Source organism: Coregonus clupeaformis, unplaced genomic scaffold, assembly GCF_020615455.1.
Source record: "Coregonus clupeaformis isolate EN_2021a unplaced genomic scaffold, ASM2061545v1 scaf2022, whole genome shotgun sequence".
NCBI lineage: Eukaryota > Metazoa > Chordata > Actinopteri > Salmoniformes > Salmonidae > Coregonus > Coregonus clupeaformis.
In genome coordinates, this window is record NW_025535476.1 from 7,198 (window position 1) to 35,000 (window position 27,803).

The window sequence follows — 27,803 nt, forward strand, 5'->3', positions numbered from 1 at the left end:
AACATCTCATTCCAAAATCATGGGCATTAATATGGAGTTGGTCCCCCCTTTTGCTCTTGTGGCTGAATGGAAGCAAGTCCCCACAGCAATGTTCCAACATCTAGTGGAAAGCCTTCCCAGAAGAGTGGAGGCTGTTATAGCAGCAAAGGGGGGAACCAACTCCCATATTAATGACCATGATTTTGGAATGAGATGTTGGACGAGCTGGTGTCCACATACTGTTGGTCATGTAGTGTATATTAGGTCCGCTAGGTCGAACTAAATGATGTTGAACGTCTGCTCCCGTCCACAAAGACTCGTACATCTCTGTGCAGGACAAGTTTCTAAGTTCGCTCAGCCCAGTCAAAACTGTTCGCTGCTCTGGCACCCCAATGGTGGAACAAGCTCCTCACGACGCCAGGACAGCGGAGTCACTCACCACCCCGGAGACACTTGAAACCCCACCTCTTTCAGGAATACCTGGGATAGGATAAAGTAATCCTTCTACCCCCTTCACCCCACCCCCCAAAAATAAAAAAATACATAAAGAGTGTAAAGGGGGTAGAAGGACTAACTTGTATCCTATCCCAGGTATTCTAAAGATTGGGGTTTCAAGTGGTTGTCCCCACTGGCTATAAGGTGAATGCACCAATTTGTAAAGTGGCTCTGGATAAGAGCGTCTGCTAAATGACGTAACTGTAAAATGTAAAGTGTGAGGCCGGGAGCAAGTCGTCAATCAAAGGGTCTCTCTTTGTAAAGGATGCGTCGGTGTGTAGTGACCTGCTGAGCGGCTCCGCGGTCGCTCCACCTCTACAGCACACAGAGGCCCAGTGATGACCTTGGCTGACGAGAGAACCGCTGGTACTGACCTGCTGAGCGGCTCGCGGTCGCTCCACCTCTACAGCACACAGAGGCCCGGTGGTGACCTTGGCTGACAGAGAGAACCGCTGGTACTGACCTGCTGAGCGGCTCCGGCGGTCGCTGCACCTCTACAGCACACAGAGGCCCGGTGATGACCTTGGCTGACAGAGAGAACCGCTGGTACTGACCTGCTGAGCGGCTCCGGCGGTCGCTGCACCTCTACAGCACACAGAGGCCCGGTGATGACCTTGGCTGACAGAGAGAACCGCTGGTACTGACCTGCTGAGCGGCTCCGGTCGCTCCACCTCTACAGCACACAGAGGCCCGGTGATGACCTTTGGCTGACAGAGAGAACCGCTGGTACTGACCTGCTGAGCGGCTCCGGCGGTCGCTCCACCTCTACAGCACACAGAGGCCCGGTGATGACCTTGGCTGACAGAGAGAACCGCTGGTACTGACCTGCTGAGCGGCTCCGGCGGTCGCTGCACCTCTACAGCACACGGAGGCCCGGTGATGACCTTGGCTGACAGAGAGAACCGCTGGTACTGACCTGCTGAGCGCTCCGCGGTCGCTGCACCTCTACAGCACACAGAGGTCCGGTGATGACCTTGGCTGACAGAGAGAACCGCTGGTACTGACCTGCTGAGCGGCTCGCGGTCGCTCCACCTCTACAGCACACAGAGGCCCGGTGATGACCTTGGCTGACAGAGAGAACCGCTGGTACTGACCTGCTGAGCGGCTCCGGTCGCTGCACCTCCTACAGGCACACAGAGGCCCGGTGATGACCTTGGCTGACAGAGAGAACCGCTGGTACTGACCTGCTGAGCGGCTCCGGCGGTCGCTGCACCTCTACAGCACACAGAGGCCCGGTGATGACCTTGGCTGACAGAGAGAACCGCTGGTACTGACCTGCTGAGCGGCTCCGGCGGTCGCTGCACCTCTACAGCACACAGAGGCCCGGTGATGACCTTGGCTGACAGAGAGAACCGCTGGTACTGACCTGCTGAGCGGCTCCGGGGTCGCTCCACCTCTACAGCACACAGAGGCCGGTGATGACCTTGGCTGACAGAGAGAACCGCTGGTGCTGACCTGCTGAGCGGCTCCGGCGGTCGCTGCACCTCTACAGCACACAGAGGCCCGGTGATGACAGAGAGAACCGCTGGTACTGACCTGCTGAGCGGCTCCGGCGGTCGCTGCACCTCTACAGCACACAGAGGCCCGGTGATGACCTTGGCTGACAGAGAGAACCGCTGGTACTGACCTGCTGAGCGGCTCCGGCGGTCGCTCCACCTCTACAGCACACAGAGGCCCGGTGGTGACCTTGGCTGACAGAGAACCGCTGGTACTGACCTGCTGAGCGGCTCCGGCGGTCGCTGCACCTCTACAGCACACAGAGGCCGGTGATGACCTTGGCTGACAGAGAGAACCGCTGGTACTGACCTGCTGAGCGGCTCCGGCGGTCGCTCCACCTCTACAGCACACAGAGGCCCGGTGATGACCTTTGGCTGACAGAGAGAACCGCTGGTACTGACCTGCTGAGCGGCTCCGGGCGGTCGCTCCACCTCTACAGCACACAGAGGCCCGGTGATGACCTTGGCTGACAGAGAGAACCGCTGGTACTGACCTGCTGAGCGGCTCCGCGGTCGCTCCACCTCTACAGCACACAGAGGCCCAGGTGATGACCTTGGCTGACAGAGAGAACCGCTGGTACTGACCTGCTGAGCGCTCCGGCGGTCGCTCCACCTCTACAGCACACAGAGGCCCAGTGGTGACCTTTGGCTGACAGAGAGAACCACTGGTACCGACCTGCTGAGCGGCTCCGGTCGCTGCACCTCTACAGCACACAGAGGCCCGGTGATGACCTTGGCTGACAGAGAGAGAACCGCTGGTACTGACCTGCTGAGCGGCTCCGGGCCGGTCGCTCCACCTCTACAGCACACAGAGGCCCGGTGGTGACCTTGGCTGACAGAGAGAACCGCTGGTACTGACCTGCTGAGCGGCTCCGGCGGTCGCTCCACCTCTACAGCACACAGAGGCCCAGTGGTGACCTTGGCTGACAGAGAGAACCGCTGGTACTGACCTGCTGAGCGGCTCCGGCGGTCGCTGCACCTCTACAGCACACAGAGGCCCGGTGATGACCTTGGCTGACAGAGAGAACCGCTGGTACTCTGATGGAGAGATCAGGTAGAGTCCTACACACACACAGGCAGAGAGAGACACAAGGAAACACGCATGGGAAAAATATTGTTGAAGGTGTATGTTCGTGCATGTGTGTGTGTGTTCGTGCATGTGTGTGTTCGTGCATGTGTGTGTGTGTGTGTGTGTGTGTTCGTGCATGTGTGTGTGTGTTTGTGCATGTGTGTGTGTGTGTTCGTGCATGTGTGTTTGTGTGTATGTTCGTGCATGTTCGTGCATGTGTGTGTTGCAGTGTGTGTTGCAGTGTGTGTGTTGCAGTGTGTGTGTGTGTGTGTGTGTGTGTGTGTGTGTATGTTCGTGCATGTGTGTGTGTGTGTGTGTGTGTTTGTGTGTGTATGTTCGTGCGTGTGTGTGTGTGTGTGTGTGTGTGTGTGTGTGTGTGTGTGTGTGTGTGTGTGTGTGTGTTCTCACCCTGTCCGTTCTTTGTGAAGACACAGGAAGCGATGCCACTGATATCCTCTTTACGGATGCAGTCATAACGCACCTACAGACAGAGAGAGAGATTAACACACACACACCGCAACACACACACTGCAACACACACACACACACACCGCAACACACACACCGCAACACACACACCGCAACACACACACACACACCGCAACACACACACACACACACACCGCAGCACACACACTGCAACACACACACACACACACACTGCAACACACACACTGCAACACACACACTGCAACACACACACTGCAACACACACACACACACTGCAACACACACACACACACACTGCAACACACACACACACTGCAACACACACTCTGCAACACACACACACACACACACACTGCAACACACACACACACACACTGCAACACACACTCTGCAACACACACTCTGCACACACACACACACACACACTGCAACACACACACACACACACACACTGCAACACACACACACACACACTGTGCAACACACACACACACACACACTGCAACACACACACACACACTGCAACACACACACACTCACTCTGCAACACACACTCTGCAACACACACACACACACACACTGCAACACACACACACACACTGCAACACACACACTCACTCTGCAACACACACACACACACTGCAACACACACACACACACACACTGCAACACACACACACACACTGCAACACACACACACACACCCTCTGCAACACCCCCCTCTGCACCACCCCCCCCTCTGCAACACCCCCCCTGCAACACCCCCCTGCACCCCCCCCACCCCCCCCACCCCCCTCTGCACCCCCCCTCTGCACCCCCACCCCCCCCTCTGCACCCCCTCCCCCTCTGCACCCCCTACCTGTGGCCGTAGGGCAGGGATGTTAAACAGGTGCAGGTCTCCCAGGTTAGTCAGACAGACCAGACTGTTCTCACTGTAGTCCTCCTGGGCTGTGGAACACAGCGTCACCACGGCAACCCTCCGCACACGGCAACCCTCGTGGGCCGTCAGCTTGAACTTGGTCTTCGCACTGACCTTGGGGAGACTGAACACCTGTTAACACAATATACCTGTTAACACTGACCTTGGGGAGACTGAACACCTGTTAACACAATATACCTGTTAACACTGACCTTGGGGAGACTGAACACCTGTTAACACAATATACCTGTTAACACTGACCTTGGGGAGACTGAACACCTGTTAACACAATATACCTGTTAACACTGACCTTAGGAAGACTGAACACCTGTTAACACTGACCTTGGGGAGACTGAACACCTGTTAACACAATATACCTGTTAACACTGACCTTGGGGAGACTGAACACCTGTTAACACTGACCTTGGGGAGACTGAACACCTGTTAACACTGACCTTGGGGAGACTGAACACCTGTTAACACTGACCTTGGGGAGACTGAACACCTGTTAACACTGACCTTGGGGAGACTGAACACCTGTTAACACAATATACCTGTTAACACTGACCTTGGGGAGACTGAACACCTGTTAACACAATATACCTGTTAACACTGACCTTGGGGAGACTGAACACCTGTTAACACAATATACCTGTTAACACTGACCTTGGGGAGACTGAACACCTGTTAACACTGACCTTAGAAAGACTGAACACCTGTTAACACAATATACCTGTTAACACTGACCTTGGGGAGACTGAACACCTGTTAACACAATATACCTGTTAACACTGACCTTGGGGAGACTGAACACCTGTTAACACAATATACCTGTTAACACTGACCTTGGGGAGACTGAACACCTGTTAACACAATATACCTGTTAACACTGACCTTGGGGAGACTGAACACCTGTTAACACTGACCTTGGGGAGACTGAACACCTGTTAACACAATATACCTGTTAACACTGACCTTGGGGAGACTGAACACCTGTTAACACAATATACCTGTTAACACTGACCTTGGGAAGACTGAACACCTGTTAACACAATATACCTGTTAACACTGACCTTGGGGAGACTGACACCTGTTAACACAATATACCTGTTAACACTGACCTTGGGAAGACTGAACACCTGTTAACACAATATACCTGTTAACACTGACCTTGGGGAGACTGAACACCTGTTAACACAATATACCTGTTAACACTGACCTTGGGAAGACTGAACACCTGTTAACACAATATACCTGTTAACACTGACCTTGGGGAGACTGAACACCTGTTAACACTGACCTTGGGGAGACTGAACACCTGTTAACACTGACCTTAGGAAGACTGAACACCTGTTAACACTGACCTTGGGGAGACTGAACACCTGTTAACACAATATACCTGTTAACACTGACCTTAGGAAGACTGAACACCTGTTAACACTGACCTTAGGGAGACTGGAACACCTGTTAACACAATATACCTGTTAACACTGACCTTTGGGGAGACTGAACACCTGTTAACACAATATACCTGTTAACACTGACCTTAGGGAGACTGGAACACCTGTTAACACTGACCTTGGGGAGACTGAACACCTGTTAACACTGACCTTGGGGGAGACTGAACACCTGTTAACACAATATACCTGTTAACACTGACCTTGGGGAGACTGAACACCTGTTAACACAATATACCTGTTAACACTGACCTTGGGAGACTGAACACCTGTTAACACAATATACCTGTTAACACTGACCTTGGGGAGACTGAACACCTGTTAACACAATATACCTGTTAACACTGACCTTGGGGAGACTGAACACCTGTTAACACAATATACCTGTTAACACTGACCTTGGGAAGACTGAACACCTGTTAACACAATATACCTGTTAACACTGACCTTGGGGAGACTGAACACCTGTTAACACAATATACCTGTTAACACTGACCTTGGGGAGACTGAACACCTGTTAACACAATATACCTGTTAACACTGACCTTGGGAAGACTGAACACCTGTTAACACAATATACCTGTTAACACTGACCTTGGGGAGACTGAACACCTGTTAACACAATATACCTGTTAACACTGACCTTGGGGAGACTGAACACCTGTTAACACAATATACCTGTTAACACTGACCTTGGGAAGACTGAACACCTGTTAACACAATATACCTGTTAACACTGACCTTGGGGAGACTGAACACCTGTTAACACAATATACCTGTTAACACTGACCTTGGGAAGACTGAACACCTGTTAACACAATATACCTGTTAACACTGACCTTGGGAAGACTGAACACCTGTTAACACAATATACCTGTTAACACTGACCTTGGGAAGACTGAACACCTGTTAACACAATATACCTGTTAACACTGACCTTGGGGAGACTGAACACCTGTTAACACAATATACCTGTTAACACTGACCTTGGGGAGACTGAACACCTGTTAACACAATATACCTGTTAACACTGACCTTGGGGAGACTGAACACCTGTTAACACAATATACCTGTTAACACTGACCTTAGGAAGACTGAACACCTGTTAACACTGACCTTAGGAAGACTGAACACCTGTTAACACTGACCTTGGGAAGACTGGAACACCTGTTAACACAATATACCTGTTAACACTGACCTTGGGGAGACTGAACACCTGTTAACACAATATACCTGTTAACACTGACCTTGGGGAGACTGAACACCTGTTAACACAATATACCTGTTAACACTGACCTTGGGGGAGACTGAACACCTGTTAACACAATATACCTGTTTAACACTGACCTTGGGAAGACTGAACACCTGTTAACACAATATACCTGTTAACACTGACCTTGGGGAGACTGAACACCTGTTAACACAATATACCTGTTAACACTGACCTTGGGAAGACTGAACACCTGTTAACACAATATACCTGTGTAACACTGACCTTGGGGAGACTGAACACCTGTTAACACAATATACCTGTTAACACTGACCTTGGGGGAGACTGAACACCTGTTAACACAATATACCTGTTAACACTGACCTTGGGGAGACTGAACACCTGTTAACACAATATACCTGTTAACACTGACCTTGGGAAGACTGAACACCTGTTAACACTGACCTTGGGGAGACTGAACACCTGTTAACACAATATACCTGTTAACACTGACCTTAGGAAGACTGAACACCTGTTAACACTGACCTTGGGGAGACTGAACACCTGTTAACACAATATACCTGTTAACACTGACCTTGGGGAGACTGAACACCTGTTAACACTGACCTTAGGAAGACTGAACACCTGTTAACACTGACCTTGGGGAGACTGAACACCTGTTAACACAATATACCTGTTAACACTGACCTTAGGGAGACTGAACACCTGTTAACACAATATACCTGTTAACACTGACCTTAGGAAGACTGAACACCTGTTAACACTGACCTTGGGGAGACTGAACACCTGTTAACACAATATACCTGTTAACACTGACCTTGGGGAGACTGAACACCTGTTAACACAATATACCTGTTAACACTGACCTTGGGAAGACTGAACACCTGTTAACACTGACCTTGGGGAGACTGAACACCTGTTAACACTGACCTTGGGGAGACTGGAACACCTGTTAACACAATATACCTGTTAACACTGACCTTAGGGAGACTGAACACCTGTTAACACTGACCTTGGGGAGACTAGAACACCTGTTAACACTGACCTTGGGGAGACTGAACACCTGTTAACACAATATACCTGTTAACACTGACCTTGGGGAGACTGAACACCTGTTAACACAATATACCTGTTAACACTGACCTTGGGGAGACTGGAACACCTGTTAACACAATATACCTGTTAACACTGACCTTAGAAAGACTGAACACCTGTTAACACAATATACCTGTTAACACTGACCTTAGGGAGACTGAACACCTGTTAACACTGACCTTAGGGAGACCCCTGAACACCTGTTAACACTGACCTTGGGGAGACTGAACACCTGTTAACACAATATACCTGTTAACACTGACCTTGGGGAGACTGAACACCTGTTAACACAATATACCTGTTAACACTGACCTTGGGGAGACTGAACACCTGTTAACACAATATACCTGTTAACACTGACCTTGGGGAGACTGAACACCTGTTAACACAATATACCTGTTAACACTGACCTTAGGAAGACTGAACACCTGTTAACACAATATACCTGTTAACACTGACCTTGGGGAGACTGAACACCTGTTAACACAATATACCTGTTAACACTGACCTTGGGGAGACTGAACACCTGTTAACACAATATACCTGTTAACACTGACCTTGGGGAGACTGAACACCTGTTAACACAATATACCTGTTAACACTGACCTTAGAAAGACTGAACACCTGTTAACACTGACCTTAGGGAGACTGAACACCTGTTAACACTGACCTTAGGGAGACTGAACACCTGTTAACACTGACCTTGGGGAGACTGAACACCTGTTAACACAATATACCTGTTAACACTGACCTTGGGGAGACTGAACACCTGTTAACACAATATACCTGTTAACACTGACCTTGGGGAGACTGAACACCTGTTAACACAATATACCTGTTAACACTGACCTTAGGAAGACTGAACACCTGTTAACACAATATACCTGTTAACACTGACCTTGGGGAGACTGAACACCTGTTAACACAATATACCTGTTAACACTGACCTTGGGGAGACTGAACACCTGTTAACACAATATACCTGTTAACACTGACCTTGGGGAGACTGAACACCTGTTAACACTGACCTTGGGAAGACTGAACACCTGTTAACACAATATACCTGTTAACACTGACCTTGGGGAGACTGAACACCTGTTAACACAATATACCTGTTAACACTGACCTTGGGGAGACTGAACACCTGTTAACACAATATACCTGTTAACACTGACCTTGGGGAGACTGAACACCTGTTAACACAATATACCTGTTAACACTGACCTTGGGGAGACTGAACACCTGTTAACACTGACCTTGGGGAGACTGAACACCTGTTAACACTGACCTTGGGGAGACTGAACACCTGTTAACACAATATACCTGTTAACACTGACCTTGGGAAGACTGAACACCTGTTAACACAATATACCTGTTAACACTGACCTTAGGAAGACTGAACACCTGTTAACACTGACCTTAGGAAGACTGAACACCTGTTAACACTGACCTTGGGGAGACTGAACACCTGTTAACACAATATACCTGTTAACACTGACCTTAGGAAGACTGAACACCTGTTAACACTGACCTTGGGGAGACTGAACACCTGTTAACACAATATACCTGTTAACACTGACCTTAGGAGACTGAACACCTGTTAACACTGACCTTGGGGAGACTGAACACCTGTTAACACTGACCTTGGGGAGACTGAACACCTGTTAACACAATATACCTGTTAACACTGACCTTAGGAAGACTGAACACCTGTTAACACTGACCTTGGGGAGACTGAACACCTGTTAACACAATATACCTGTTAACACTGACCTTGGGAAGACTGAACACCTGTTAACACAATATACCTGTTAACACTGACCTTAGAAAGACTGAACACCTGTTAACACAATATACCTGTTAACACTGACCTTGGGGAGACTGAACACCTGTTAACACAATATACCTGTTAACACTGACCTTAGGGAGACTGAACACCTGTTAACACAATATACAGTGGGGAAAAAAAGTATTTAGTCAGCCACCAATTGTGCAAGTTCTCCCACTTAAAAAAGATGAGAGAGGCCTGTAATTTTCATCATAGGTACACGTCAACTATGACAGACAAAAAATCCAGAAAATCACATTGTAGGATTTTTATGAATTTATTTGCAAATTATGGTGGAAAATAAGTATTTGGTCACCTACAAACAAGCAAGATTTCTGGCTCTCACATACCTGTTACTTCTTCTTTAAGAGGCTCCTCTGTCCTCCACTCGTTGCCTGTATTAATGGCACCTGTTTGAACTTGTTATCAGTATAAAAGACACCTGTCCACAACCTCAAACAGTCACACTCCAAACTCCACTATGGCCAAGACCAAAGAGCTGTCAAAGGACACCAGAAACAAAATTGTAGACCTGCACCAGGCTGGGAAGACAATCTGCAATAGGTAAGCAGCTTGGTTTGAAGAAATCAACGGTGGGAGCAATTATTAGGAAATGGAAGACATACAAGACCACTGATAATCTCCCTCGATCTGGGGCTCCACGCAAGATCTCACCCTGTGGGGTCAAAATGATCACAAGAACGATGAGCAAAAATCCCAGAACCACACGGGGGACCTAGTGAATGACCTGCAGAGAGCTGGGACCAAAGTAACAAAGCCTACCATCAGTAACACACTACGCCGCCAGGGACTCAAATCCTGCAGTGCCAGACGTGTCCCCCTGCTTAAGCTAGTACATGTCCAGGCCCGTCTGAAGTTTGCTAGAGTGCATTTGGATGATCCAGAAGAGGATTGGGAGAATGTCATATGGTCAGATGAAACCAAAATAGAACTTTTTGGTAAAAACTCAACTTGCCGTGTTTGGAGGACAAAGAATGCTGAGTTGCATCCAAAGAACACCATATCTACTGTGAAGCATGGGGGTGGAAACATCATGCTTTGGGGCTGTTTTTCTGCAAAGGGACCAGGACGACTGATCCGTGTAAAGGAAAGAATGAATGGGGCCATGTATCGTGAGATTTTGAGTGAAAACCTCCTTCCATCAGCAAGGGCATTGAAGATGAAACGTGGCTGGGTCTTTCAGCATGACAATGATCCCAAACACACCGCCCGGGCAACGAAGGAGTGGCTTCGTAAGAAGCATTTCAAGGTCCTGGAGTGGCCTAGCCAGTCTCCAGATCTCAACCCCATAGAAAATCTTTGGAGGGAGTTGAAAGTCTGTGTTGCCCAGCGACAGCCCCAAAACATCACTGCTCTAGAGGAGATCTGCATGGAGGAAGACTTACAGAAAACGTTTGACATGTGTCATTGCCAACAAAGGGTATATAACAAAGTATTGAGAAACTTTTGTTATTGACCAAATACTTATTTTCCACCATAATTTGCAAATAAATTCATGAAAAAATCCTACAATGTGATTTTCTGGATTTTTTTCCTCATTTGTCTGTCATAGTTGACGGGTACCTATGATGAAAATTACAGGCCTCTCTCATCTTTTTTAAGTGGGAGAACTTGCACAATTGGTGGCTGACTAAATACTTTTTTCCCCCACTGCACCTGTTAACACTGACCTTAGGAAGACTGAACACCTGACGAAAGATTTAAGGAGAAAATAATTTGTGGTTGGGAGAGAACAGAAAATGACTTTAACAAATCAAATTGTATTCGTCACATGCTTGGTAACCAACAGGTGTAGACTACCAGTGAAATGCTTGGTAACCAACAGGTGTAGACTACCAGTGAAATGCTTGGTAACCAACAGGTGTAGACTACCAGTGAAATGCTTGGTAACCAACAGGTGTAGACTACCAGTGAAATGCTTGGTAACCAACAGGTGCAGACTACCAGTGAAATGCTTGGTAACCAACAGGTGTAGACTACCAGTGAAATGCTTGGTAACCAACAGGTGTAGACTACCAGTGAGATGCTTGGTAACCAACAGGTGTAGACTACCAGTGAAATGCTTGGTAACCAACAGGTGTAGACTACCAGTGAAATGCTTGGTAACCAACAGGTGTAGACTACCAGTGAAATGCTTGGTAACCAACAGGTGTAGACTACCAGTGAGATGCTTGGTAACCAACAGGTGTAGACTACCAGTGAAATGCTTGGTAACCAACAGGTGTAGACTACCAGTGAAATGCTTGGTAACCAACAGGTGTAGACTACCAGTGAAATGCTTGGTAACCAACAGGTGTAGACTACCAGTGAAATGCTTGGTAACCAACAGGTGTAGACTACCAGTGAAATGCTTGGTAACCAACAGGTGTAGACTACCAGTGAAATGCTTGGTAACCAACAGGTGTAGACTACCAGTGAAATGCTTGGTAACCAACAGGTGTAGACTACCAGTGAAATGCTTGGTAAACAACAGGTGTAGACTACCAGTGAAATGCTTGGTAACCAACAGGTGTAGACTACCAGTGAAATGCTTGGTAACCAACAGGTGTAGACTACCAGTGAAATGCTTGGTAAACAACAGGTGTAGACTACCAGTGAAATGCTTGGTAACCAACAGGTGTAGACTACCAGTGAAATGCTTGGTAACCAACAGGTGTAGACTACCAGTGAAATGCTGACTGACGGGTCGTTCCCAACAACGCAGAGATAATGAAAATAGAGAAATAATAGAAATGTAATGATAATAATAATATTGTCTGTGTTTGTACCTTGAGCTGTTCCTCTGATGCGATGAGGACAGAGTGTGGGTTGGTCATGTCTGGAGCGGTGGCCAGGTCCAGAGAGGCTTGGTACGGTTCTGGTAACGGTTTCCCCCGTCCGTCCAGAACACAGATGGACACGACCGGAGCTCTGTGCATCAGCTGGATCTCTTTACCCAACACCGCCTCCACACACACACTCCCCTCACCCCCCGCCCCACCGCGCCCACGCCCCGACCCCGACCCCGACCCCACACCCGGAACCTCCAGCGCGTAAGCATACACACTCCCTGAGTTAGTCCCCGCCCACAGCGTCGGCCCGTGGTGTGTACCTGCAGGAGACATAGAGATACCTTAACATAGACATACCTTAACATAGAGATACGTTAACATAGAGATACCTTAACATAGAGATACGTTAACATAGAGATACCTTAACATAGAGATACGTTAACATAGAGATACCTTAACATAGATACACCTTAACATAGAGATACGTTAACATAGAGATACCTTAACATAGAGATACCTTAACATAGAGATACGTTAACATAGAGATACCTTAACATAGAGATACCTTAACATAGAGATACCTTAACATAGAGATACGTTAACATAGAGATACGTTAACATAGAGATACCTTAACATAGAGATACCTTAACATAGAGATACGTTAACATAGAGATACCTTAACATAGAGATACGTTAACATAGAGATACCTTAACATAGAGATACCTTAACATAGAGATACCTTAACATAGAGATACGTTAACACAGAGACACGTTAACACAGAGACACGTTATAGAGACACGTTAACACAGAGACACGTTAACACAGAGACACGTTAACACAGAGACACGTTAACACAGAGACACGTTATAGAGACACGTTAACACAGAGACACGTTAACACAGAGACACGTTAACACAGAGACACGTTATAGAGACACGTTAACACAGAGACACGTTAACACAGAGACACGTTATAGAGACACGTTAACACAGAGACACGTTAACACAGAGACACGTTATAGAGACACGTTAACACAGAGACACGTTATAGAGACACGTTAACACAGAGACACGTTAACACAGAGACACGTTAACACAGAGACACGTTAACACAGAGACACGTTAACACAGAGACACGTTAACACAGAGACACGTTAACACAGAGACACGTTAACACAGAGACACGTTAACACAGAGACACGTTATAGAGACACGTTAACACGGAGACACGTTAACATAGAGACACGTTAACATAGAGACACGTTAACACAGAGACACGTTAACACGGAGACACGTTAACATAGAGACACGTTATAGAGACACGTTAACACAGAGACACGTTAACACAGAGACACGTTATAGAGACACGTTAACACAGAGACACGTTATAGAGACACGTTAACACAGAGACACGCGTTAACACAGAGACACGTTAACATAGAGACACGTTAACACAGAGACACCGTTAACATAGAGAACCACGTTAACACAGAGACACGTTAACACAGAGACACGTTAACACAGAGACACGTTAACACAGAGACACGCTAACATAGAGACACGTTAACACAGAGACACGTTAACACAGAGACACGTTAACACAGAGACACGTTAACACAGAGACACGTTAACACAGAGACACGTTAACACAGAGACACGTTATAGAGACACGTTAACACAGAGACACGTTAACACAGAGACACGTTAACATAGAGACACGTTAACACAGAGACCGTTATAGAGACACGCAACACAGAGACACGTTAACATAGAGACACGTTAACACAGAGACACGTTAACATAGAGACACATTATAGAGACACGTTAACACAGAGACACGTTAACACAGAGACACGCGTTAACACAGAGACACGTTAACACAGAGACACGCTAACATAGAGACCGTTAACACAGAGACACGGTTAACACAGAGACACGTTAACACAGAGACACGTTAACACAGAGACACGTTAACACAGAGACACGTTAACACAGAGACACGTTATAGAGACACGTTAACACAGAGACACGTTATAGAGACACGTTATAGAGACACGTTAACACAGAGACACGTTAACACAGAGACACGTTATAGAGACACGTTAACACAGAGACACGTTATAGAGACACGTTAACACAGAGACACGTTAACACAGAGACACGTTAACATAGAGACACGTTAACACAGAGACACGTTAACATAGAGACACGTTAACACAGAGACACGTTAACACAGAGACACGTTAACACAGAGACACGTTAACACAGAGACACGCTAACATAGAGACACGTTAACACAGAGACACGTTAACACAGAGACACGTTAACACAGAGACACGTTAACACAGAGACACGTTAACACAGAGACACGTTAACACAGAGACACGTTATAGAGACACGTTAACACAGAGACACGTTAACACAGAGACACGTTAACACGGAGACACGTTAACATAGAGACACGTTAACACAGAGACACGTTATAGAGACACGTTAACACAGAGACACGTTAACACAGAGACACGTTAACATAGAGACACGTTATAGAGACACGTTAACACAGAGACACGTTAACACAGAGACACGTTAACACGGAGACACGTTAACATAGAGACACTGCTAACACAGAGACACCGTTATAGAGACACGTTAACACAGAGACACGTTAACACAGAGACACGTTAACATAGAGACACGTTATAGAGACACCTTAACACGGAGACACGTTAACACAGAGACACGTTAACATAGAGACACACACATTAAACATGTATGACAGACAGACATGTTTAACAGAGACAGACAGACAGAATCATACCGTCTCTAAGGTATGTATCAGCGAAACAGAGACATCGCACCACTCCTGACAGAGAGTCGTCAGCTGATCTCGGCTCGATCCGCCTCTGGACCGGAGCTACTTCCTCCTGGTCGGCTAGCGCTGCGTTGGCCTCCTGGACCTACACACACACACAGGAAGTGATGTCACACCTACACACACTGGGTGTTACGTCACACTCATTGGATGCCCTGTGAGAATCTATTACATTGTGATGGAGATGGGGGGTGTTACCTTGCTGGTAGGGGTAGTAATGGAGATGGGGTGTGTTACCTTGCTGGTAGGGGTGGTAACGGAGATGGGGTGTGTGTTACCTTGCTGGTAGGGGTAGTAACGGAGATGGGGTGTGTTACCTTGCTGGTAGGGGTGGTAACGGAGATGGGGTGTGTTACCTTGCTGGTAGGGGTAGTAATGGAGATGGGGTGTGTTACCTTGCTGGTAGGGGTAGTAACGGAGATGGGGTGTGTTACCTTGCTGGTAGGGGTGGTAACGGAGATGGGGTGTGTTACCTTGCTGGTAGGGGTAGTAACGGAGATGGGGTGTGTTACCTTGCTGGTAGGGGTGGTAACGGAGATGGGGGTGTGTTACCTTGCTGGTAGGTGGTAACGGAGATGGGGTGTGTTACCTTGCTGGTAGGCGTGGTAACGGAGATGGGGTGTGTGTTACCTTGCTGGTAGGGGTAGTAACGGAGATGGGGTGTGTTACCTTGCTGGTAGGGGTAGTAACGGAGATGGGGTGTGTTACCTTGCTGGTAGGGGTAGTAACGGAGATGGGGTGTGTGTTACCTTGCTGGTAGGGGGTGGTAACGGAGATGGGGTGTGTGTTACCTTGCTGGTAGGGGTAGTAACGGAGATGGGGTGTGTGTTACCTTGCTGGTAGGGGTGGTAACGGAGATGGGGTGTGTGTTACCTTGCTGGTAGGGGTAGTGACGGAGATGGGGTGTGTGTTACCTTGCTGGTAGGGGTAGTAACGGAGATGGGGTGTGTGTTACCTTGCTGGTAGGGGTAGTAACGGAGATGGGGTGTGTTACCTTGCTGGTAGGGGTGGTAACGGAGATGGGGTTTGTGTTACCTTGCTGGTAGGGGGTAGTAACGGAGATGGGGTGTGTTACCTTGCTGGTAGGGGTGGTAACGGAGATGGGGTGTGTTACCTTGCTGGTAGGGGTAGTAATGGAGATGGGGTGAGTTACCTTGCTGGTAGGGGGTAGTAACGGAGATGGGGTGTGTTACCTTGCTGGTAGGGGGTGGTAACGGAGATGGGGTGTGTTACCTTGCTGGTAGGGGAGTAACGGAGATGGGGTGTGTTACCTTGCTGGTAGGGGTGGTAACGGAGATGGGGGTGTGTTACCTTGCTGGTAGGGAGTGGTAACGGAGATGGGGTGTGTTACCTTGCTGGTAGGCGTGGTAACGGAGATGGGGTGTGTGTTACCTTGCTGGTAGGGGTAGTAACGGAGATGGGGTGTGTTACCTTGCTGGTAGGGGTAGTAACGGAGATGGGGTGTGTTACCTTGCTGGTAGGGGTAGTAACGGAGATGGGGTGTGTGTTACCTTGCTGGTAGGGGGTGGTAACGGAGATGGGGTGTGTGTTACCTTGCTGGTAGGGGTAGTAACGGAGATGGGTGTGTGTTACCTTGCTGGTAGGGGTGGTAACGGAGATGGGGTGTGTGTTACCTTGCTGGTAGGGGTAGTAACGGAGATGGGGTGTGTGTTACCTTGCTGGTAGGGGTAGTAACGGAGATGGGGTGTGTTACCTTGCTGGTAGGGGTAGTAACGGAGATGGGGTGTGTTACCTTGCTGGTAGGGGTAGTAACGGAGATGGGGTGTGTTACCTTGCTGGTAGGGGTAGTAACGGAGATGGGGTGTGTTACCTTGCTGGTAGGGGTAGTAATGGAGATGGGGTGTGTGTTACCTTGCTGGTAGGGGTAGTAACGGAGATGGGGTGTGTTACCTTGCTGGTAGGGGTAGTGACGGAGATGGGGTGTGTGTTACCTTGCTGGTAGGGGTAGTGACGGAGATGGGGTGTGTGTTACCTTGCTGGTAGGGGTAGTGACGGAGATGGGGTGTGTGTTACCTTGCTGGTAGGGGTAGTAACGGAGATGGGGTGTGTTACCTTGCTGGTAGGGGTAGTAACGGAGATGGGATGTGTGTTACCTTGCTGGTAGGGGTAGTGACGGAGATGGGGTGTGTTACCTTGCTGGTAGGGGTAGTAACGGAGATGGGGGGTGTGTTACCTTGCTGGTAGGGGTAGTAACGGAGATGGGGTGTGTTACCTTGCTGGTAGGGGGAGTAACGGAGATGGGGTGTGTGTTACCTTGCTGGTAAGGGGTAGTAACGGAGATGGGGTGTGTTACCTTGCTGGTAGGGGTAGTAATCGGAGATGGGGTGTGTTACCTTGCTGGTAGGGGTAGTAACTGGAGATGGGGGTGTGTTACCTTGCTGGTAGGGGTAGTAAACTGAGATGGGGGGTGTGTTACCTTGCTGGTAGGGGTAGTAACGGAGATGGGGTGTGTGTTACCTTGCTGGTAGGGGTAGTAACGGAGATGGGGTGTGTGTTACCTTGCTGGTAGGGTAGTAACGGAGATGGAGGTGTGTGTTACCTTGCTGGTAGGGGTAGTAACGAGATGGGGTGTGTGTTACCTTGCTGGTAGGGGTAGTAACGGAGATGGGGTGTGTTACCTTGCTGGTAGGGGTAGTAACGGAGATGGGGTGTGTTACCTTGCTGGTAGGGGGAGTAACGGAGATGGTGTGTGTTACCTTGCTGGTAGGGGTGGTAACGGAGATGGGGTGTGTTACCTTGCTGGTAGGGGTAGTGACGGAGATGGGGTGTGTTACCTTGCTGGTAGGGGTAGTAACTGAGATGGGGGTGTGTTACCTTGCTGGTAGGGGTAGTAACGGAGATGGGGGTGTGTTACCTTGCTGGTAGGGGTAGTAACGGAGATGGGGTGTGTTACCTTGCTGGTAGGGGTAGTAACGGAGATGGGGTGTGTTACCTTGCTGGTAGGGGTAGTAACGGAGATGGGGTGTGTTACCTTGCTGGTAGGGGTAGTAACGGAGATGGGGGGTGTTACCTTGCTGGTAGGGGTAGTAACGGAGATGGGGGTGTGTTACCTTGCTGGTAGGGGTAGTGATGGAGATGGGGTGTGTTACCTTGCTGGTAGGGGTAGTGACGGAGATGGGATGTGTGTTACCTTGCTGGTAGGGGTAGTGACGGAGATGGGGTGTGTTACCTTGCTGGTAGGGGTAGTAACGGAGATGGGGTGTGTGTTACCTTGCTGGTAGGGGTAGTAACGGAGATGGGGTGTGTTACCTTGCTGGTAGGGGGAGTAACGGAGATGGGGTGTGTGTTACCTTGCTGGTAGGGGTAGTAACGGAGATGGGGTGTGTTACCTTGCTGGTAGGGGTAGTAACGGAGATGGGGTGTGTTACCTTGCTGGTAGGGGTAGTAACGGAGATGGGGTGTGTTACCTTGCTGGTAGGGGTAGTAACGGAGATGGGGGTGTGTTACCTTGCTGGTAGGGGTAGTAACGGAGATGGGGGTGTGTTACCTTGCTGGTAGGGGTAGTAACGGAGATGGGGTGTGTGTTACCTTGCTGGTAGGGGTAGTAACGGAGATGGGGTGTGTGTTACCTTGCTGGTAGGGGTAGTAACGGAGATGGGGTGTGTTACCTTGCTGGTAGGGGTAGTAACGGAGATGGGGTGTGTGTTACCTTGCTGGTAGGGGTAGTAACGGAGATGGGGTGTGTTACCTTGCTGGTAGGGGTAGTAACGGAGATGGGGTGTGTTACCTTGCTGGTAGGGGTAGTAACGGAGATGGGGTGTGTTACCTTGCTGGTAGGGGTAGTAACGGAGATGGGGTGTGTTGCCTTGCTGGTAGGGGTAGTAACGGAGATGGGGTGTGTGTTACCTTGCTGGTAGGGGTAGTAACGGAGATGGGGTGTGTGTTACCTTGCTGGTAGGGGTAGTAACGGAGATGGGGTGTGTTACCTTGCTGGTAGGGGGAGTAACAGAGATGGGGTGTGTTACCTTGCTGGTAGGGGGAGTAACAGAGATGGGGGGTGTTACCTTGCTGGTAGGGGTAGTAACGGAGATGGGGTGTGTTACCTTGCTGGTAGGGGGTAGTGACGGAGATGGGGTGTGTTACCTTGCTGGTAGGGGTAGTAACGGAGATGGGGGGTGTGTTACCTTGCTGGTAGGGGGTAGTAACGGAGATGGGGGTGTGTTACCTTGCTGGTAGGGGTAGTGACGAGATGGGGTGTGTTACCTTGCTGGTAGGGGTAGTAAACGGAGATGGGGGTGTGTTACCTTGCTGGTAGGGGTAGTGACGGAGATGGGGTGTGTTACCTTGCTGGTAGGGGGTAGTGACGGAGATGGGGTGTGTTACCTTGCTGGTAGGGGTAGTAACGGAGATGGGGTGTGTTACCTTGCTGGTAGGGGTAGTAATGGAGATGGGGTGTGTTACCTTGCTGGTAGGGGGTAGTAACGGAGATGGGGGTGTGTGTTACCTTGCTGGTAGGGGGTAGTGACGAGATGGGGTGTGTTACCTTGCTGGTAGGGGTGGTAACGGAGATGGGGTGTGTTACCTTGCTGGTAGGGGTAGTAACGAGATGGGAATAATGTTACCTTGCTGGTAGGGGTAGTAACGGAGATGGGGTGTGTTACCTTGCTGGTAGGGGTAGTGACGGAGATGGGGTGTGTTACCTTGCTGGTAGGGGGTGGTGATGGAGATGGGGGGTGTTACCTTGCTGGTAGGGGTAGTAACGGAGATGGGGTGTGTTACCTTGCTGGTAGGGGTAGTAACGGAGATGGGGTGTGTGTTACCTTAGTAACGGAGATGGGGTGTGTTACCTTGCTGGTAGGGGTAGTAACGGAGATGGGGTGTGTTACCTTGCTGGTAGGGGTAGTAACGGAGATGGGGTGTGTTACCTTGCTGGTAGGGGTAGTAGACGGAGATGGGGGTGTGTTACCTTGCTGGTAGGGGTAGTAACGGAGATGGGGTGTGTTACCTTGCTGGTAGGGGGTAGTAACGGAGATGGGGTGTGTGTTACCTTGCTGGTAGGGGTAGTAACTGGAGATGGGGTGTGTTACCTTGCTGGTAGGGGTAGTAACGGAGATGGGGTGTGTGTTACCTTGCTGGTAGGGGTAGTAACGGAGATGGGGTGTGTTACCTTGCTGGTAGGGGGAGTAACGGAGATGGGGTGTGTTACCTTGCTGGTAGGGGTGTAACGGAGATGGGATGTGTGTTACCTTGCTGGTAGGGGTAGTAACGGAGATGGGGTGTGTTACCTTGCTGGTAGGGGTAGTAACGGAGATGGGGTGTGTTACCTTGCTGGTAGGGGGAGTAACGGAGATGGGGTGTGTTACCTTGCTGGTAGGGGTAGTAACGGAGATGGGGTGTGTTACCTTGCTGGTAGGGGGAGTAACGGAGATGGGGGTGTGTTACCTTGCTGGTAGGGGTGAGTAACGGAGATGGGGGTGTGTTACCTTGCTGGTAGGGGTGGTGAAGGGGCGTTTCTTCCCAGACACTCTACTCTTCCGGATGCGTCTGAAGCTCTGTCTGAGAGACTTCTTCAGACTCTTCACTCTGCTGAGAGGACCCTCCATCGCTAGGGGAGTCTTAGGGGTGCAGAGTACACCTGGAGACAACAGAGAGATAGGACAGCTTAACAACACACCAGAGGGGACACCTGGAGACAACAGAGAGATAGGACAGCTTAACAACACACCAGAGGGGACACCTGGAGACAACAGAGAGATAGGACAGCTTAACAACACACCAGAGGGGACACCTGGAGACAACAGAGAGATAGAACAGCTTAACAACACACCAGAGGGGACACCTGGAGACAGAGAGATAGAACAGCTTAACAACACACCAGAGGGGACACCTGGAGACAACAGAGAGATAGAACAGCTTAACAACACACCAGAGGGGACACCTGGAGACAGAGAGATAGAACAGCGTAACAACACACCAGAGGGGACACCTGGAGACAGAGAGATAGAACAGCTTAACAACACACCAGAGGGGACACCTGGAGACAGAGAGATAGAACAGCTTAACAACACACCAGAGGGGACACCTGGAGACAGAGAGATAGAACAGCTTAACAACACACCAGAGGGGACACCTGGAGACAGAGAGATAGAACAGCTTAACAACACACCAGAGGGGACACCTGGAGACAACAGAGAGATAGAACAGCTTAACAACACACCAGAGGGGACACCTGGAGACAACAGAGAGATAGAACAGCTTAACAACACACCAGAGGGGACACCTGGAGACAGAGAGATAGAACAGCTTAACAACACACCAGAGGGGACACCTGGAGACAGAGAGATAGAACAGCTTAACAACACACCAGAGGGGACACCTGGAGACAACAGAGAGATAGAACAGCTTAACAACACACCAGAGGGGACACCTGGAGACAACAGAGAGATAGAACAGCTTAACAACACACCAGAGGGGACACCTGGAGACAACAGAGAGATAGAACAGCTTAACAACACACCAGAGGGGACACCTGGAGAACAGAGAGATAGAACAGCTTAACAACACACCAGAGGGGACACCTGGAGACAGAGAGATAGAACAGCTTAACAACACACCAGAGGGGACACCTGGAGACAACAGAGAGATAGAACAGCTTAACAACACACCAGAGGGGACATCCTGGAGACAGAGAGATAGAACAGCTTAACAACACACCAGAGGGGACACCTGGAGACAACAGAGAGATAGAACAGCTTAACAACACACCAGAGGGGACACCTGGAGACAACAGAGAGATAGGACAGCTTAACAACACACCAGAGGGGACACCTGGAGACAACAGAGAGATAGAACAGCTTAACAACACACCAGAGGGGACACCTGGATAGTCATCTTACCATTGGCCAGTTTAGCCTGGGGTTAGCACCAACATACAAAAACTGGTCACAACAGTGGGTTAGTGCAACAGGTGTGTGACTCCAGTCAAATGACTTGATAGAAAATCAAATAACTTGAGCCTTGACTTGAGACTGATGACTTGAAATGGTCTGGCCAGGTTTAGTAAAGTTTTGTCACTCATTTTGTAGCACCGAGTCTCCGTGGATTACTCTCCACACAGCAGAAAAAAACGTGCAACAGATTGGCTAGTGAAACGCACACTCGGCCCTCTGATTGGACCAGCAAACTGTCAATCACCACAGGTCAGGTGAGCTAGCGAACAGAGTGCTGATGTGCTGTTCAGCTCTAGCATCAGCTGCAGAGAGAGAGGACTGCCATAAATAAATATACAGCTAGGATCAGCTGCAGAGAGAGAGGACTGCCATAAATAAATATACAGCTAGGATCAGCTGCAGAGAGAGAGGACTGCCGTAAATAAATATACAGCTAGGATCAGCTGCAGAGAGAGAGGACTGCCGTAAATAAATATACAGCTAGGATCAGCTGCAGAGAGAGAGGACTGCCATAAATAAATATACAGCTAGGATCAGCTGCAGAGAGAGAGGACTGCCATAAATAAATATACAGCTAGGATCAGCTGCAGAGAGAGAGGACTGCCAAAATATGGAGCTAGGATCAGCTGCAGAGAGAGAGGACTGCCATAAATAAATATACAGCTAGGATCAGCTGCAGAGAGGGAGGACTGCCATAAATAAATATACAGCTAGGATCAGCTGCAGAGAGAGAGGACTGCCATAAATAAATATACAGCTAGGATCAGCTGCAGAGAGAGAGGACTGCCATAAATAAATATACAGCTAGGATCAGCTGCAGAGAGAGAGGACTGCCGTAAATAAATATACAGCTAGGATCAGCTGCAGAGAGAGAGGACTGCCATAAATAAATATACAGCTAGGATCAGCTGCAGAGAGAGAGGACTGCCATAAATAAATATACAGCTAGGATCAGCTGCAGAGAGAGAGGACTGCCATAAATAAATATACAGCTAGGATCAGCTGCGAGAGAGAGAGGACTGCCAGTAAATAAATATACAGCTAGGATCAGCTGCAGAGAGAGAGGACTGTCCGTAATAAATATACAGCTAGGATCAGCTGCAGAGAGAGAGGACTGCCATAAATAAATATACAGCTAGGATCAGCTGCAGAGAGAGAGGACTGCCATAAATAAATATACAGCTAGGATCAGCTGCAGAGAGAGAGGACTGCCATAAATATGGAGCTAGGATCAGCTGCAGAGAGAGAGGACTGCCATAAATAAATATACAGCTAGGATCAGCTGCAGAGAGGGAGGACTGCCATAAATAAATATACAGCTAGGATCAGCTGCAGAGAGAGAGGACTGCCATAAATAAATATACAGCTAGGATCAGCTGCGAGAGAGAGAGGACTGCCATAAATAAATATACAGCTAGGATCAGCTGCAGAGAGAGAGGACTGCCATAGAGACTCAATAAATAATCAATACTGGTAGACTCAATAAATAATCAATACTGGTAGACTCAATAAATAATCAATACTGGTAGACTCAATAAATAATCAATACTGGTAGACTCAATAAATAATCAATACTGGTAGACTCAATAAATAATCAATACTGGTAGACTCAATAAATAATCAATACTGGTAGACTCAATAAATAATCAAGTCTAGTAGACTCAATAAATAAAGTCAGGTAGACTCAATAAATAATCAATACTGGTAGACTCAATAAATAATCAAGTCTGGTAGACTCAATAAATAATCAAGTCAGGTAGACTCAATAAATAATCAATACTGGTAGACTCAATAAATAATCAATACTGGTAGACTCAATAAATAATCAAGTCTGGTAGACTCAATAAATAATCAATACTGGTAGACTCAATAAATAATCAAGTCAGGTAGCCTCAATAAATAATCAATACTGGTAGACTCAATAAATAATCAAGTCTAGTAGACTCAATAAATAATCAATACTGGTAGACTCAATAAATAATCAATACTGGTAGACTCAATAAATAATCAAGTCTGGTAGACTCAATAAATAATCAATACTGGTAGACTCAATAAATAATCAAGTCAGGTAGACTCAATAAATAATCAATACTGGTAGACTCAATAAATAATCAAGTCAGGTAGCCTCAATAAATAATCAAGTCAGGTAGCCTCAATAAATAATCAATACTGGTAGACTCAATAAATAATCAATACTGGTAGACTCAATAAATAATCAAGTCAGGTAGACTCAATAAATAATCAAGTCAGGTAGACTCAATAAATAAAGTCAGGTAGACTCAACAAATAGACAAACATTGGAAGTTCAACAGTCATTGCATGTATAGATTTTTTTTTTTACTTGACTTGACACTTTAAAAAAACCTGAGACTCGTCTTGCTCTTAGAATGCATGACCTGGGCTTGACCTGAGACTCGTCTTGCTCTTAGAATGCATGACCTGGGCTTGACCTGAGACTCGTCTTGCTCTTCGAATGCATGACCTGGGCTTGACCTGAGACTCGTCTTGCTCTTCGAATGCATGACCTGGGCTTGACCTGAGACTCGCTCTTGCTCTTCGAATGCATGACCTGGGCTTGACCTGAGACTCGTCTTGCTCTTCGAATGCATGACCTGGGCTTGACCTGAGACTCGTCTTGCTCTTAGAATGCATGACTTGGGCTTGACCTGAGACTCGCTCTTGCTCTTAGAATGCATGACCTGGGCTTGACCTGAGACTTCGTCTTGCTCTTCGAATGCATGACCTGGGCTTGACCTGAGACTCGTCTTGCTCTTAGAATGCATGACCTGGGCTTGACCTGAGACTCGTCTTGCTCTTAGAATGCATGACCTGGGCTTGACCTGAGACTCGTCTTGCTCTTCGAATGCATGACCTGGGCTTGACCTGAGACTCGTCTTGCTCTTAGAATGCATGACCTGGGCTTGACCTGAGACTCGTCTTGCTCTTCGAATGCATGACCTGGGCTTGACCTGAGACTCGTCTTGCTCTTAGAATGCATGACCTGGGCTTGACCTGAGACTCGTCTTGCTCTTGAATGCATGACCTGGGCTTGACCTGAGACTCGTCTTGCTCTTAGAATGCATGACCTGGGCTTGACCTGAGACTCGTCTTGCTCTTCGAATGCATGACCTGGGCTTGACCTGAGACTCCGTCTTGCTCTTCGAATGCATGACCTGGGCTTGACCTGAGACTCCGTCTTGCTCTTCGAATGCATGACCTGGGCTTGACCTGGAGACTCGTCTTGCTCTTCGAATGCATGACCTGGGCTTGACCTGAGACTCGTCTTGCTCTTAGAATGCATGACCTGGGCTTGACCTGAGACTCGTCTTGCTCTTCGAATGCATGACCTGGGCTTGACCTGAGACTCGTCTTGCTCTTAGAATGCATGACCTGGGCTTGACCTGAGACTCGTCTTGCTCTTAGAATGCATGACTTGGGCTTGACCTGAGACTCGTCTTGCTCTTCGAATGCATGACCTGGGCTTGACCTGAGACTCGTCTTGCTCTTCGAATGCATGACCTGGGCTTGACCTGAGACTCGTCTTGCTCTTCGAATGCATGACTTGGGCTTGACCTGAGACTCGTCTTGCTCTTAGAATGCATGACCTGGGCTTGACCTGAGACTCGTCTTGCTCTTCGAATGCATGACCTGGGCTTGACCTGAGACTCGTCTTGCTCTTCGAATGCATGACCTGGGCTTGACCTGAGACTCGTCTTGCTCTTCGAATGCATGACCTGGGCTTGACCTGAGACTCGTCTTGCTCTTCGAATGCATGACCTGGGCTTGACCTGAGACTCGTCTTGCTCTTCGAATGCATGACCTGGGCTTGACCTGAGACTCGTCTTGCTCTTCGAATGCATGACCTGGGCCTGACCTGAGACTCGTCTTGCTCTTCGAATGCATGACCTGGGCTTGACCTGAGACTCGTATTGCTCTTCGAATGCATGACCTGGGCTTGACCTGAGACTCGTCTTGCTCTTAGAATGCATGACCTGGGCTTGACCTGAGACTCGTCTTGCTCTTAGAATGCATGACCTGGGCTTGACCTGAGACTGCGTCTTGCTCTTCGAATGCATGACCTGGGCTTGACCTGAGACTCGTCTTGCTCTTAGAATGCATGACCTGGGCTTGACCTGAGACTCGTCTTGCTCTTCGAATGCATGACCTGGGCTTGACCTGAGACTCGTCTTGCTCTTAGAATGCATGACTTGGGCTTGACCTGAGACTCGTCTTGCTCTTCGAATGCATGACCTGGGCTTGACCTGAGACTCGTCTTGCTCTTCGAATGCATGACCTGGGCTTGACCTGAGACTCGTCTTGCTCTTCGAATGCATGACCTGGGCTTGACCTGAGACTCGTCTTGCTCTTAGAATGCATGACCTGGGCTTGACCTGAGACTCGTCTTGCTCTTCGAATGCATGACCTGGGCTTGACCTGAGACTCGTCTTGCTCTTCGAATGCATGACCTGGGCTTGACCTGAGACTCGTCTTGCTCTTCGAATGCATGACCTGGGCCTGACCTGAGACTCGTCTTGCTCTTCGAATGCATGACCTGGGCTTGACCTGAGACTCGTCTTGCTCTTCGAATGCATGACCTGGGCTTGACCTGAGACTTGTCTTGCTCTTCGAATGCATGACCTGGGCTTGACCTGAGACTCGTCTTGCTCTTCGAATGCATGACCTGGGCTTGACCTGAGACTCCGTCTTGCTCTTCGAATGCATGACCTGGGCTTGACCTGAGACTCGTCTTGCTCTTCGAATGCATGACCTGGGCTTGACCTGAGACTCGTCTTGCTCTTCGAATGCATGACCTGGGCTTGACCTGAGACTCGTCTTGCTCTTCGAATGCATGACCTGGGCTTGACCTGAGACTCGTCTTGCTCTTCGAATGCATGACCTGGGCTTGACCTGAGACTCGTCTTGCTCTTCGAATGCATGACCTGGGCTTGACCTGAGACTCGTCTTGCTCTTCGAATGCATGACCTGGGCTTGACCTGAGACTCCGTCTTCGAATGCATGACCTGGGCTTGACCCTGAGACTCGTCTTGCTCTTCGAATGCATGACCTGGGCTTGACCTGAGACTTCGTCTTGCTCTTCGAATGCATGACCTGGGCTTGACCTGAGACTCGTCTTGCTCTTCGAATGCATGACTTGGGCTTGACCTGAGACTCGTCTTGCTCTTCGAATGCATGACCTGGGCTTGACC

General features: G+C 48.7%; 1 pseudogene; it reads right to left on the bottom strand.

Moving 5' to 3' along the window:
- Nucleotides 1-2,221: 2,221 nt before the first annotated feature.
- LOC121563985 overlaps nucleotides 2,222-27,803 on the bottom strand; it is a 67,066-nt pseudogene continuing 41,484 nt past the window's right edge.